The following is an 8,795-nucleotide window of genomic DNA, read 5'->3' as shown; positions in this document are numbered from 1 at the left end:
ACCCGTGAGTGAATTCACACTCCAAACAGAACACTGCTTTCACCCAACACACCGCTGACAATAAGCCATCCAAAACGTCCAACCATAAACAAATACGGCGGGTGCACCAGAGCTCTCGCACACTCCGGTCGCCACACTCACACACACACAAGCACCTATCGGACGGACTCCACGCGTCAGCACGATGAATCTGACTAAAGTGGAGAATAAACGTGTCATTTTATGTATGCATATCGGAGCATAAACATGATGCATGGCGTCAGCCCGTTCGTTTCTTCGCCCAACGGCCTCCACCGTTGGCTGGGAAGGAACTGAAAATACAACCATTATGGTTCCACGTTTCCCTTCTCAAAAGCGATGCTACCAAAAATCGTATTCCTATATGCAAACACATTTTTTTATTGTTCTGTTTTTTTTTTTCGGGAGGAACCTACCCCATTTTCTAGTACAAGTTTGCAAACGTACACTCGGGACTCTATTCGCACGTCTCCGGGTGTGTGGGACCCTAACGTTGCCTAAATACTAACAACGAACAGTAACGGGACCTTGCAACACGGCACATACAACAATACTCAATCCGCATACCACCATCCTACCACTAGAGGCCAAAATGGGGGAGATAAAAAATTCGCTTGCACCACCACCAACACTAGCAGCTACATCGGTGTATGAAAACACAACACACGCAAACAGCCTTTCGGGGAATTCTCTGCACAACAACAAAAAATTGAGGTACGAACAAATGTTCCCAACCGGTGCCACCGGTCACGGGAACCACCCGAGATGCGAAGCCGAAACAACGCACAGAACGTTGCCATCCCGAACAAAAAAAATGCACACCCGACCCGACTGGTGCGAATTGACGACGACGAAACCCCGGAAAGTCAGGAAAGAACCCGTACCGCACTCGATGCACGAGCAGAGGCCAAGCAACGGTAAAGGAACCACCCGTGGATTGAGGATTTTTATATTTATTTTCCATGCATAAAATAAATATATTTCTAAAACTTAGTTTTCATCATTTTCCCTTTGCACCTTTTGTGCAGCCGTGTTTACGGGGTCGGTATTTTTTTTTTATTTGCTTGTGATCCTTTCCTTAGAGTTATTTCGTGATTTTTGCATGTTTCTTATTTATTCGCACCACACAGCGAGAACGACGCAGTCTGCAGTCGAATGGGCGAGCTGCAGCGCTGAACCAGCGGCAAACTGCACTCGCTCGGTGAGAATAAACATGCAACGTACTAGGGGACACCCGAACCTTGCACGAACGGGCCAAGCAGCAACCAGAAAGAAAGGGACAAAGCAAGGTTCCATACTCCCATGTCGATGTAAGTCGGCCACTTGTTTATGGTTTTCGCCTGCCCCCAAAACGGTAGATCATTTTCTGCACTAGCGAAATTCTTTTCCGTGTCCAGTGGCGCACCGGGAAAGGGACCAGTGTGGAAGCGTCAATGTGCCAACGACGTCTCAATTGCCACCAATTGAGTCACGGATGGTTAGTGCTGCCAAGGACAGGGTCTCGGCTGGGTTGCCCAGCTGGGGGCGAGTGAATAGGAAATTGATTGCCAACCTCCCGGATTTTCCGTTTTTCTCACTTTGCTTGCTGATGTGCCTGCTTGCTCCCTTCCCCCCGCATTTCCACACGGAAGCAAGTGAAAAATGTCTGGCAAGCATTCCTACAAACAGTATCCGTACCGGGTTCGGTGGGATCGCAACCAAACCGATCGCAAACCCAACCCTACCGGACATAAGAAATGCCGTCCCGCCCAGGTGTCAGTTGCAGCATTCGTATCCGGGCGCTACCGCCTTCGATGTTTGTCCGCAAAATGCATACCACAACATCGTGCTTTATTGAATTTCGCAATCGCACAATGTATCGCTCCAGGTTGTGTGAAGGCAAAATAAAAGTGGAGAGCATAAATAAGCCACCGCGATCGATAGTTGCCGTGTGAATAAACTTAATGATTTAGTGCTGGTAAATAATCCTTTCAAGAAACATGTAAAATATTGCGTTGTATTTAATATTGAGTTGTATTTCAAACATAGCGATAACATTCTAGCTTTGTGCTTAATGATGCTCTTGAGAAGATGAATCCCTTTCATTTGAATCTTCAGAACTTTTTTTCATGGGCAAAACTTGAGATTTGCGAGAGTTTAACTTAGATCTGCATCAGATTTACCGAGTCGCGAATCTATGGAGATTAATCTTTACTAGCAGTCTTTAAAGAAACACGAAACCTTGGAGATTCATGCATTATCAAAAATTGTTGAACTTTCATAGATTTACTAATCTTCAGCATAAAGATTCAGATTTAATCATTGAGCTTAAAATTGTATTCATTCATTCCGAACCTTGAATCACTAAAGACACTTGAATCGTTAATGCTATCTGAATCTTCATACCCGGGATACGGCCTGAGATTGATGCATCTGAATCGAATTCACCAAACACTTGAAAAGAGCTGATCGTTATGCATCACAAATCTTTCCAAATATCTGCATCTTGAGAGATTGTTGAACATTCAATGATAATTCATAATTCTTTAAAATAGAATCATACGTGAGATTTTGACCCATAATTCTGCATCAAAATAATCCAACCCAGGATCGTTTAATTCTTTATTTAATTTTACAACTGCTAAAGTTTCCCCACACATTTTCCAAACTATAACCAATTGAACAAAACATTCGAAACTACAAAAAAGGAATCCACAAAAACAATAAGCTTGTCCTAGTCTGACTTCTATCAATAAAACACTAAATAGCTAAAATCATCGTATAATTAAATCATATGCATTGTCGAGAAAAAAAAAGAAACTTACCACCTGCTAGCCATTGTTTTTAAAACTTTAAACTATGCTTCACTCTGTTAACCTCGTACACCTGGCCGTAATTTGTTTTAATTTCGCTGTAACACAAACATTCTGCAACGTTGGTGAATCGTACCGTGCTGCAGTGAACTCCCGGATTATAATCTCAGGTCAACCGTAACAGCAACACTAGCGTCCGGTCTGTTTTCCTTGTGAACAACTAGTAAAACTAAAACCGAAAAAAAAGTTCACATACAACAGCAGCTAATGCAAAATAAATGTGAATTCATTTGACATCAACTCGCATCAAAGCGCGAAACTTTCGAAACATTCCTTTTCCTCCTGGAAATGGGACATCGTGCAACCATCGTGCATCAGCACAGCGCTGCACCGTTCGGATGCAACGGACGAAAAAAGAAGCTTAAAGGGCCCGGGGAGTTCTTTTCGACCCCCCTGTTGCTACCTGCATCCGTGTGTGATGCAATGCTTTCGCTCAGGTTTTACACTAAACCAAACTCGACCCACCGAACATGTCCGCATCAATTATCCTTCCGCATCAACTTTACATCGGTCCGGGTGGGCAGCAAATGGGAATGGACGATCATCAGCAGCAAACGTTACGTCACTGCTCCCGAGCGAATTTCGTCGAATGTTGCCAACTGTTTGCTTGCTCCGCTAAAACCAAAGCTTCAAAAGCTCTCGCTCTTTTGGAATGGGAACCCATCCCACCCCGGAAGGAAACAACGATATGTTTGTTGAGATCAACGGACAACTTGCTCCGTGCGCTAGGCAAAGCGGCTTACGAGGGTACGCACGAAAGGCAAATATAAAAGAGTTGGAAAAAAGCGAAAAACTTCTAGAGTCCCTCCGAGAGAATGGGATAATAGTGATGGTATTTGATACGAAAATTTGTGCTTCATATTCACCTTTTTAGAACGCATGCTAAAACCACACAAAATCCCATCCCAAAACTATATCCTTCCCCCAACTGGATTCAACATTTGCAAAAAACGAAGGAAGTGAGCATGAAAAAAAAACGGGTAAACCTCCCATGTGACATGCTGACCATATCATTCTTCCGCCCGTTCCCTTAGACATTGTTAATTAAATACAAATAGTTCTCTGCCAGTTCCATTTAATTCTCCGCCCTACGAGATGTGGCGCGCGGACATCACATCTCATCCGCACTTCCTGGCCAAGCAGTGAGTGACAGGAGAATTTGTACTTTTTGCAACGCTTCTCTCACCTGTACCGATGTACCGTTTGGGTTTCGTGAGTGTTTGCTTCGGCATACATTACGTGCACACAGGCGTGGAACCAAACTGCTGCAAACTTCCGGACAAAAACATGATTCCGGGGCGTACGAGCAGTAAGGGATGACGGCCTTCCAGCTGACGCCGTTGGTCATTTCCAATGTGACCTACTCTTAAGGTGTGTGTGTTGAGCATCAAAACACACACACATATTGCACTTGATGTTAACAGCCATCAACATGCTTTCAGCGAACAGACAGTCAGCGGGTCCAAATCTTTTCCCACACACATTACTTCCTGGTTTAATGTAAATATGCCACTTTTCGCTTTTCCGTGCATAGTTAACGCTTCCTATGAATTTCACTGTAACTAAGACGGTGAAGCTAAAGTACTAGCGATTACTTATTAATCAATGTGAATTTCACTTGTAGTTATCCAGTGTCTTGCATGATCAAACAGCATTATGCGAAGCGCATCGGGCACACAAACAGTAAGAATTAAAATGTTTATGCTGTGTTATAAGGAATAAATTTTCTTGCTTCCTGGTTGTACTACAAAACAAAATAATTCAATGGTTTTCTTTTTATTATAGGATTCATCTTAGTAAAAATGAGTAATACAATTCTTCTACTCAACAAAAAGTTCGCCTGTTGGTATGCAATCTGCTTTACAAATTTCCGAAATGGTTCTAAACGAAAACTATCCTTTATGTACGTTGAGGGGAGTTTGTTATTTTTTTAGCAAATTAGGACCAACATTCTTTTAGAAAGACAAAATTAATTGACATGACTTTCATACCTCATCGTATGTTACGACGATTTGCTTCTAAGTTTTGCCCAAAAGTATGCAATCGGCAAAACAACACAGAAAGATCTTGCATTGCTCATTACAAAATCATATTTTCTATGACCATTACATGGTAAAGCTGCTCTGGACCCTTGGTTAATGGACGTACGAACAATGGCTCTCATTAGTTCTTCCATTACCAATTTAAAGCTGTCTGTTGCACGATCATCATTGTACACTGTACCATGTGGACTCACTGTAACGCTGCTTTCGTCACAATCGACTAACCTCGTGAAAGCATTATCATCTGTCAGGATGCAACTATTAGCAACGGTCAATTACATCCGTCGTCATTTATTATTCTGATCTAATCACGGTGGATAGCCTCTCATATGCTGGCACCACGTTACAATCCTCCCAAGCAATAGCGCCCCGCACGTTACGGCATTACAAATCAAATCCACCAAACCATGTAAATCAGCCAAATGGTTTTGCCCTTTAGACTGATCAAAGTGCATCGCAACCTCAAAATGACGATAGCAATAGCACGCCAAACATTAGAGTACATTTAACACGTGCTCCCCCTTCGTCGGTACAGTTCGCTACCGTGGCCGCGAACCTATCGCCTACGAACACGTACCAGCCCGCAGCGTTGAAAAATTCATTCAAATTCATGAGTGCACCAACAGATTGTGCACCGCCAAACAAATCGATACGGCATTCGATGACTTGGAACAACATTTATTGAATACATTCATCGCCGCCGGCGAATGGAAATACTCAATTTGCATGAAACCGGGTACACCCGGGATCGGTGCATACCCACGGAAACTACACCTAATCCGGCCAAACCTTTTCCACCGGAACAGCAAACCAGTCCCACCTACCGCTATGGGCAGACGTTCGACCGGTAGGCATCGGTAAGGGCTTATGTTTTAAAATAAATGTTGAACCATTTTTCCATTCCACTAAACGCGCCCATGCCTATGTCGACTAAACGATCAGGCGAAATTCGACAAAGAGATGGCCATACAAAAAAAACAGCTCTTACTCGCGTACAGCTATTTCCATTTTACAGCAGATTGTTTTTCTCCTAATTTCTATCTCCGGTTAAATTTGTTTTTCCAGCAGAATACCTACCCCTAGCAGTGCGGTTATTTCACAGTTGAATCATTCCGGATTCGGAAGGGAAAATAATTACTGCAGCCAACCAGCGGCTTTGAAGATTGACAAAAAGCAAAACAAAACCAAATAGTCGTTTCGAATTTGTGACAGCATGTGTGGTAAAAAGGTTTTTATTAAGTATTGACTCTGATAATAGGACAAATACACACAACGGTACAAAAATTCAACTACACTCGATGATATCCCATTGCGTTATGTTTTTTTCTATAGAATGTGAGCCTGAAGGTATGCAAAACATAGACAATTTAAAATTTATTTACGATTCGATAGGTCTTCAAATTTCAAGGATGATTACATACTTTCAGGCGCGGTATCTTTTAGGCTTAACGCAACGAAGTTGCTTTACTTGGATGCTAAAATCCAAAGCAAAACCAACTTCTGTCTGCAAGCAAAGATCTACCCAAAAATGACAATACCCATTGCCACGCGCTAATAGACAAAATGATGCATTTAATGTATCGTTTCAACCCTTTGCCCCGGCCCCATCCACTAAAAGCGGGTGTTCGTGTCAAAAATGGTTTGCCGTTGTCCGAACGGTTTCTTCTCTCCGTAACCGAGAAAAACCATATCCAGATAATTGAATCTCCGATTGACCGAAACGCACACCGCAAACCAAAAGCCTCCCCCAAAATCCGGTATGCCGTGTATTTTGCATGAGCTCTGGCGTTGCCCCCCCAACCGTTGGGCGTTTAGTGGGCATAACGTCCGCATTCCACATTTGACAGGACATTTTCGGTAATGGTTTTTATTCCAGCGAGGATGTGATGGTGCGAAGGTGGAATATAGACGGGGGAACAAATGGCTAACCTTCATCGCCAAAAATAGCTTCCCATTGTGGCCGAAAGCATGGTGGCAGGGTGTCATTTGTCCAGTTTTCGAAATCGATTTTCATTTCCCCACTCCCTGCACGTGAGCATTGCCTCCATTGCGCTTCCCGAATTTCCCCCCCGGGTTACTGTCATGTGCCATTGGATTATCAATTCAAACACCCGCGGCCCGGTAGGGGCGACTGAGGGTGAGTTTTGAAAGCATAAATTTTATTTCTCTAATGGTATGATTGCGGTTAACGTGTTGTGGCACTTTCGCCCATTGGAATGTTCCCCAGCTGACGGGTGCGATTTTTCACCGGTTTTGTTGTTTTAAGTGTTTTTATTTCTTGTTGTTTGGTTTTGTTTTTATCACAGCATGGTAAAAAAAAAACCATCACCATCATCATGATGATCGTGTTCTTCGCCGCCTGTTGAACAAATATGTGTATTCGTACATCAGGATCGGTTGTACGATAACGGGGGAAATAACGCTTTAGGAACGCTCAATATGGGAGAACGAGCACGCGGTCGCTTGACGGTTTACCGCCAATGAGTTTATACGTTTACCTCCACTACCTCAGTTGCTGTTGTTTACTTTTACCGTTCAAAACCAGTGTTTTTTTTTTGTTCTATATTTTTGTTTTACTGCGTAATTTTTAGTTTATTATTTCGTTCGTCATTGTTTGCTCTCACTGTTCGGAGCGTGTGTTGGTTGGTGTTTGCTTTACACCTCAACCCTCGAGTCAAAATTTAGGGCTCTACCCCTAGTTTGGCTGGTACCGATACAGCAGCAGCTTCCTCTCGATATTATTATTTTTTCCTTCAGTGCCATCCAATCACTGTTCTCCGGTTACTGCTTTAACACCAACCATCGGAAGCTACCTCCCATCGTGCCATCGTACACGCACCACACACCCATATTCATTGTTTTATCAACCCCGGTCCGGTGATGGATCACTTGTTTGAGGGATTACCCACACGGGCGAACGTTGTGTGCCGGCATTCTAGCAACCAACTCCGCTTCAGGGTGTAAAGGGTTTATGTTTCGTGATGCCAATATTATGCCACTGTTGCCATTGCTGAGGATGAGCCTTCCGGCCGCCACCGTTAGATAGTTGGCTGTACATTCAGATGTGTTGTTGTTGTTGTTTCTTCTCTCCACACCCACATCGAGAACACCGGGTCATAAATAGGATGGCGCAACAGGACAACAAATAACACCCGCGCACACACACACACACACGCACCCTGTGACGCTCTGTGAAGCTTATTTGTAGCCGATGTAATGTTGATTGCTGATAAAGCTTGCGGTGTGACATGTGGTTTCCCACGTGGGTGGATAGGCATTCCCCCGGGGAATGGTGGGCAAAACGAAAAAAAAAACAAGTACAACCACCCCACAGCGGAAGGTGTCACCGTGCAAAAACATCACACCAAAAACGTCCTGTTGTCGCACCGTTTGCGCAACCCACAAAATCGGTGGGATGCCATAATCGGTGGGTTGATGGCGCGAGCTAGTGAGACAGTTTGTGGTTTAATTAGAATTTTCCGGATCCGGATCCGGTGCCCGGTATTCGTGTTGCGGCCCATGGTTTCCGATGGACCGATCGGAATGTTTCACCATTAGTAGGTGCCATTCTGCTGGATGGCATAATTTTTGATTGGTTTATCTTAAGCACCATCCGACCGTATTACGGCACCGAGTAAATGAGTGGCCAAGATAAAGCTGCAAGCATTGTGCTGCATAAATGAGCTTTGCTATTGAGTGTAAGGTTTCGAGTGATTGGTATAGGATGGCTATGTAAAACAATTTCATAAACCGCAACATGATGTCAGCTATGTGTAATTATTGTTCACCAGTGACGCAGTACAACACTGGCAAAATTTAGACGCCTAATTTGATATTTGAATGGCGATAAAATCGCTTGAAAATTGTTGAAAACATGGAACAA

This window comes from Anopheles marshallii, chromosome 2 (assembly GCF_943734725.1).
Source record: "Anopheles marshallii chromosome 2, idAnoMarsDA_429_01, whole genome shotgun sequence".
Taxonomy (NCBI): Eukaryota; Metazoa; Arthropoda; class Insecta; order Diptera; family Culicidae; genus Anopheles; species Anopheles marshallii.
Note: the sequence above shows the minus strand (reverse complement) of the source record.